The sequence below is a fragment of the Acomys minous genome, assembly GCF_964271855.1.
Source record: "Acomys minous genome assembly, chromosome: 7".
Lineage (NCBI taxonomy): Eukaryota > Metazoa > Chordata > Mammalia > Rodentia > Muridae > Acomys > Acomys minous.
Genome location: NC_140488.1, coordinates 108,486,262 through 108,494,003, shown reverse-complemented (window position 1 = coordinate 108,494,003; position 7,742 = coordinate 108,486,262).

The following is a 7,742-nucleotide window of genomic DNA, read 5'->3' as shown; positions in this document are numbered from 1 at the left end:
TTATGAGACATCATACTGTTGCTAGGAATCTAACTCAGGACCTTTTGAAGAACAGCCAGCACTCTTAACCTCTGAGCCATTTCTCCAGCACCCTTGATGAGCTTCTTTCACTCACCTTCATTACCTGGGACTCAATGAAGTTACCATGATATATAATGATGTGTGTGTATGTTATATAGCAAAACTTATACACAAGTCTGTATATATATATGTATTTATATATATATGTATGTATATATACAGAGAGGTGTATGTATGTATGTACATATATATTCAGTTGTTTTAGGTAAATAATGTAAAAATGGGATAAATAGATCATCAAACAGGTACGTACTTATATTTCTGTGAAACTGACAAAGTATTTCACAATGTGGCCATACCTACTTTTTTAACTTTGTGGCAATTTCCCGGTATATAGCCTAGACTGGCATAGAACTCACTAAATAGACCAGCCTGCTCTTGACCTTGCAGCGGCTCCTTCTGTCTTCCCTGACTTACTCTTCTACATTCATGTACCTCCATGCTGGAATCATTCACATTTTCTCTTGTTGAGATAGAATGAAATGGCCTCAGCCTTGAAGTCACATTGCTCTGTGTGTGTGTGTGTGTGTGTGTGTGTGTGTGTGTGTGTGTGTTATTGATGTATGTATATTTGTGTAATTGTTCACAATGCATATGAAAGTCTATGCACTTAAATTAATAAGCAAAAGTTGATTTTGAATGTCTTTCTTTATTGCTCTTCACTCTATTTTTGATACAAGGTCTCACTGAACTGATCATTCATGTGCTGCCGATATTCACTGGCCAGTAAGTCCCATAAGCCTGTCTCTGAAACCCCCACAGTGTGCTAGGGATAAAAAGGTGCATGAGGATGCCCATTTTTCGCATGGCTCCTGAGTACCCATACTCAGGTCCTCATGCTTGTGCAGAAGGCACTTTACTGCCTGAGCCATCACCTCTTTCACCCTAGTGTTTCTGCATCAGCCCTCCCAAGCACCTGGACCTCAAGGCACGTTCAATCATTCTGTGTTCTGGTTGCACAATTCAACTACTTTGAAGCAATGATTGTGTGTTCCAGCTGCTCCAAGTATCTGTTGACTCTTGGTAGGCTCCGTGCTAGTTAACTAGACTAACTATGCTCCTTAATCTAGATTATCGAGTTGTCATGACCTGGAAACACCTAGAAGGCACAGTTCTGGCTATGCCAGTGAGAAATTATCTAGATGAGGCTAGTCAAGAGCGTAAGGCACACCAACTGTGGGCGGTACCACGCCTTATGCAATAGTCCTCAACAGAATACACAAAGAGGAAGCAAGCTGAGCATTCATCCTTCTCTACTTCCAGACTGTGGTTTTGTGGTTGCTCAAGTGTATCATGTCTCCTCAAGCCTCTGGATTAACATTCCACTGCTCTTTCCCCTAGGACATGCTTTATACCATTGCCCTCTTTGTTTTCCCAACCTCACCTAGTGAACTCCCTCTCTCTCTTAAAACCCAGAAGCAGAAAGAGTCAAATGGTATCTACTCCCTTATATCTGGACACTAGCCCTAGGGTATGTCCCATGAAAGTCTTCACTTCCCAGGAAAGTGGGACAGAGGGGAGGACATCCTACTGGGACTCTAGGTGAGAGAAGCATGGGAGAATGGGGAAATAGAAGGATCCAGAGGGTCCTAGAAACCTACAAGAAGAACACTATGATGGGCGGATCTGGGCCCCAGGGTCCTGCTCAAACTATGGCACCAGCCAAGGACAATACGTGTAGTAAACTTCGAACCCCTACCCAGATCTAGCCAAGGGACAGGACATTCTCCACAGTTGAGTGGAGAGTGGGGACTGACTTTCACACGAACTCTGTTACCCCATATTTGACCACGTCCCCTGGATGGGGAGGCCTGGTGGCACTCAGAGGAAGGATAGCAGGCTACCAAGAAGAGACTTGATACCCTATGAGCATATACAGGGGGAGGAAGTCCCCCTCAGTCACAGTCATAGGGGAGGGGAATAAGGGGAAAGCAGGAGGGAAGAAGGAGTGGGAGGATACAAGGGATGGGATAACCATTGAGATGTAATATGAATAAATTAATAGAATATTTTTTTAAAATCAAGTGAGGGGTTGAGGTAGTCCTCAGGAATGGCAGCAGTGTGGAGGCTTTCCTTTGAGGGAGCAGGGTTGGAGAGAGGAGTGGGGTTTAACTGTCCATGTAGGGGCAACCAGAGATGCCAACCAAGCACTGATGTCAACACATCCTTATAGTACATGGGTTGATCTACTTCCACAATTTTTTCTATAGCTCAGTGCCTCTCAGCTGCTGTTGTTCTTTTTTCACTAACATTAAGAAAATTTAAAGTCAACAAAGCATTATTTAGTCTTTCCCTAGAGGTCTTTACTCTTCCTTTTAAAGTACAATTAGCTCTTTCTACAGCTGCTTGTCCTATAGGACTGTGTGGCATACCAATAATGTGATTTATTTTATAATATGTTAAGAAGTACTTAATCTTACTGGATATATACGTGGGGGCATTTTCAGTCTTAATTTGTGCAGTTATTCCCATAATTACCACTATTTCCAATAAATGTGTAGTTATAGAATCAGCCTTTTCAGAATTTAAAGCAGTTGCCCATTGAAACCCCAAACAGGTATCAACGGTATGGTATACATACCTTAGTTTTCCAAATTCTGCAAAATGAATCACATCCATTTGCCAGATTTCATTTCTTTTGGTACTCCTAGTGATAGTTCCAGCAGGTAATGGAGTTTGCTTATACACAGAACACATAGGATTTTTTTTAATTATTTCTTTGTCTTGTTGCCAAGTGATAGAGAAATTTTTTCTTTAAGCCTTAACTGTTAACATGATGTCTCTCATGAAATTTTGAAGCTTCTAACACATTTCCTATTAGTAATTGGTCAATTTTTTCATTTCCTTGTGCCCATGGACCTGACAAACCTGTATGAGACCGAATATGACTAATATATAATAGATAGTTTCTACTTCTGATGGGCTGTTGCAATTGTATAAATAACAAAGTTAATTCTGAGTTATCAGGAAAAAATTCAGCAGTTTCGATATGACATATTGCATATTGACAGTACGTAATTATATTAAGAGATTCAGGAAAATCTAATGATACCATAAGGATTGCATACACTTCTAATTTTTGAACTGAAGTATATGTGTTTTGTATATACTTACTTATTTTGTCTGACTTATAGCCTGCCATTCCCAACTTGCTTGCATCAGTATAGAATGTAGATGCTTCAGGAATTAGTGTTCCTTTTACAATACACGGAAGAATCTAATTAGTTCTTTTTTATAAACTATAAACATTTATTTTTAGGGTGCTTGTTATTAATTTCTCCCAAATAGTTAATGCAAGATCTTTGCCAACCTTCCTTTGTTACCCACAATGACATAATTTCAGCATTAGTAAGAGGCACTACAATTTTGACCAGGTCTGTTCCTGACAATTGAAATAGTTTTATTTTACCTTTTATAATTAATTCAGAAACCATTTCTATGTAGGTGGGTTTTTAAAATTCATATATGCTAAGAAAATCCATTTTATTATGTTATCTTCCCTTTGCATAATAAGCCCAGCAGGAGAAAGAGTTGAAAACAAAATAACCAAAATACAATCAAGTTTAGGATCAACTCTATCCACATATGAATCTTGCAGTCTTTGTTCTACCAGAGTTAACCCTTTTTTCCACCATTAAACATCTTGGACTGTTTAAATATGAATCTCCTTGTAATGTTTGAAACAAATTACTTAACTCATAAGTAGCTAATCCAATTATAGGCCTTAGCCAGTTAATATCTCCCATTTATTTTTGAAAATCATTGAGTTTGCAATTGATCCCTACAGATGTGTACCTCTTGTGGTTGAATTTTTTTGTTGACTTATATTATAACCAAATATCTAATTGGATCTCCTCTCTGTATTTTTTTTCTGGAGCAATCTTTAATACCAAATATGGCAGAATTCTTTGTGTTTCCTTAAACATTTTCTCTAAAGTATCTGCATCAGAATCAGCCAACAAAATGTCATCCATGTAATGATAATAGACTGAGGAAATTACCTATGAATTATTTCTAGCAGTTGCTGCACAAAATACTGACAGAAAACTGGACTCTTTGACATTCCATGTGGAAATGTTTTCCAATGGTATTTCTTACTGGACCACTGTTGTTACTAATAGGTACTGAGAAAGCAAACCTTTCCCTGTCCTGTTCATGCAAAAGTATTGTGAAAAATCAATCTTTTCAATCAATTACTATTATAGACCATTATCTACATAACAAAGAAGGTAAAGGAATTCCAGGCTGCAAAGGAGCCATTGGTTGAATTACTCTATTCGTTGCTCTTAAATCTGTTACATCCTCCATCTTCCTGATTTTTTTTTTTACAACAAACACAGGGAATTCCATGGGCTGGTAGCCTCTTCTATATAATTGAGCCTCCAGCTGCTTTTATACCAGCTGTTCAAGCGCCTGCAATTTTTCTTTTGTTAAGGGCCACTGCTCTTGCCACACAGGTCTGTTTGATAGCCCTTTTAGGGGCAAGGCTGTTGGTATGTCAGCAGTGACCCCCCTCTTATAAATTTGGATGCTCAATGCCTGTGAAGTTCTGTGTTTGGACAATGGATACAGCTTGTGATTGTTCGTGATTACACATATCAATACTCTCTCCAGAAGCATCTACCATTTCACCCCTAATTTCATCATTGTCTGTCTCTGGAATTGCAGGAATATTAATTTGAGTACCCCATTGTTGTAAAAGATTATTTCCCCCATAGATTTAGGGGCATGCCAGCCACATAGGGTCTCAACTTCCCTGTTTTCCCCTCTGGTCCCACACACTTAATCCACCATAAACTTTGTCTTATTTGAGATAATTTACCAATTCCTATAAACTGTGTATAAACCTTCTGAAGTGACCATTGGATTCCAAGACTTTTGGGAGAGAATACTGATGTTTGCTCCTGTGTCTACCAAACCTTCTATTTCAACACCACTCACTTGCAGTATTAACTTGGATCTCTAATCATTAACCACTGTTTGCCAGAACACATGTCATCCAGTACTCCCAAATGGACCTGTTCTTTCTACTGGAACTGCTTTGCCCTTGATGTAAGGAAACAGTAACAGCTGAGCAATTCTATCCCTTGCATTAATTTGCATCTCCTTTATTACATATGCCATGATTTTAATTTCTTCCTTGTAATCCCCCTCTATAATATCTGGATGCACAATAAATCTTTGGGAGGTTAATCTACTTCTTCTCAAGATTATTCTTATTGTTCCTGAAGGCAAAAGACCATAAACACCAGTGGTTATTTTGTAACATTCAACTTTTGGGGATAGGGTAAGAGGTTTGTCTGTAGCCAGATCCAAAGCCACATTGCCTTCAGTAGCATACATGAGACCAGCAATACTTAGCTGCAATTTCCCTGCCTACTTGTTACCTCCTGGCTGACCAAAGGAAAATGGCTCACGTTTGTTTTGTTGTTGTTGTTGTTGTTGTTGTTGTTGTTGTTGTTGTTGTTGAGGGGCCTCAAGCTGACAGGCCACTCAGCTTGTTTCTGATGGCAAGAAGTTACCTGCATCTGCACTCATTAATCTAATGTTTCCCTTTACCACAGCATCTACAAACCCTGGGAAACCTAGGCATTCCATTGCAGCCAGAAACTGCTTGTTCTTGGCTACAAGTCAAAGTACCATATTCCCCAGAGTTAACGCACCTGCCATTTTGAGCTCTGATATTTTCAACCTTACAATTTCCTTGGCATGATGTTCATGAGAGCCAATATCAGTTGTGTCTCTTACCGATTTGTCTATTGGTGCTGCTCATGTCTTTAATGATCCAAATACTGTCTGACATTCAGTGTTTGTATTCTCAAATGCCAAGGTGTCTATCAACATATGTCTGGCTTCAGGGTTTGATATGGCCTTGTTTACAGCTGAAACCAATCTCAGTAAGAAGTCTGTGAAGGTTTCTCCAGAGCCTTGTCTTATCTTAGTAAATGAGGTGGATCGTTTCCCAGGTTTGTCAACTATATCCCAAGCTCTTAAAACTGCCACTTGACATTGTTCAATAAAGACTTTGTCCTAGAAGGACATTTGTTCTCCTAGGTCAGCATAATGCCCTTCACCGGGCAATAGCTCTTTAGCAACATTATCCCCCTTGCTATCTTTTGGTGATCTAGTTTTGCGGCTTCCTTCCTCCACCACGATAACCATTGTAACTGCTAACCAGCTTCTAGCACAGCTGACACCAATCCCTGCCAACCTTGGAGAATAATTCTATTTTGCATGGCCCAGTTACTTAATTTCGTTTAATGAATGGGGCATGCATTCCATAGGAAACAATGGGCTCTTTTTTTTTTCTCAAGACAGGGTTTCTCTGTGTAGCCTTGACTATCCTGGACTCGCTTTGTAGACCAGGCTGGCCTCGAACTTACAATGATCCGCCTGCCTCTGCCTCCCAAGTGCTGGGATTAAAGGCGTGTGCCACCACCGCCCGGCAATAATGGGCTCTTTAAAACACTTTAGATCTAACATTTCTATTGGATGCCATGTTATCTTGTTATAGTCATGATCAACATCATTAGCAGGTATGTGCTGCACAATTACTGCGGAAACTGATGGTGACTTCGTAATCCCAAGCAATTCCTCTGGCAATGCACTTGGCTCAGAATTAGAAGTGTAGATATGGAAGCTTTAACACTAACAGGATTCCATATGACTTTTTCAAAAAGTCTTTAGTGTTATAATTGCCTTCATTCCTTCCTCTATCCTGGTCTCTTATACCTCACCCCAGTTTAACCTTTCCTGTTATGTAATTATCTTTTAATCTTTTATAACCATGCATTCTATCTCCTCTCCCTTGAAAGTCGCTCCCCTATGGCTCCTTGTGAATTTCCTAAGGTCTATGAATATTCCAAATTTAAATCCACATAGCCAAAGCTAACATTTACAAATGAGATAAAGCATGACATTTGTCTTTCTGGGTCTGTAATACCTCACTCCATTAATTTCCCTGTGAATTTCTCAGATTCATTTTGCTTAATTAATATTCCATTGTGTAAATATAGCACATTTTCATTATCTCTTCCTTAGTTGTTAACATTGAAGTTGTTTCGATTTTTCTGGCTATTGTGAATAAAGCACCATTGAATGTATATTCTTCAGAATAGCATACCTGGGTCATGTAGTACATGTTTCCTGGGTCATTTGTATTTCAACCTTACACAATGAACTACAGGAAACTAAGGAATGCTGAAAGTGGAGAAATAGTCTTTTCCCAGGGAAGAGCACACATGTAGAGGAAATTTAATCCAACAACATGGCTACTCTGGCTAGGCTATAGACACATATTTAACCCCAGGAGACAGAGGCAAACGGATCACTCAGTTCAAGGCCAGCCTGGTATAGAGCAAGTTTCAGGTAAAGAAAAGTTTAGGTCCAGCTGTGGTGGTACATACCTTTCTTTTTTTTTTAACATTAATTTGTTTATTATGTATACAGTGTTTTAACCTGCCTGTTCCCTTGCACACCAGAAGAGGGCACTAGATCTCATTCTAGATGGCTGTGAACCATCATGTGGTCACTGAGAATTGAACTCAGGACCTCTGCAAGAGCAGACAGTGCTCTTAACCTCTGAAACATCTCCCCAGCCCCCAAGTGGTACATACCTTTAATCTCAGCACTCTGGAGACAGAGATTGCAGATCTCTGCTT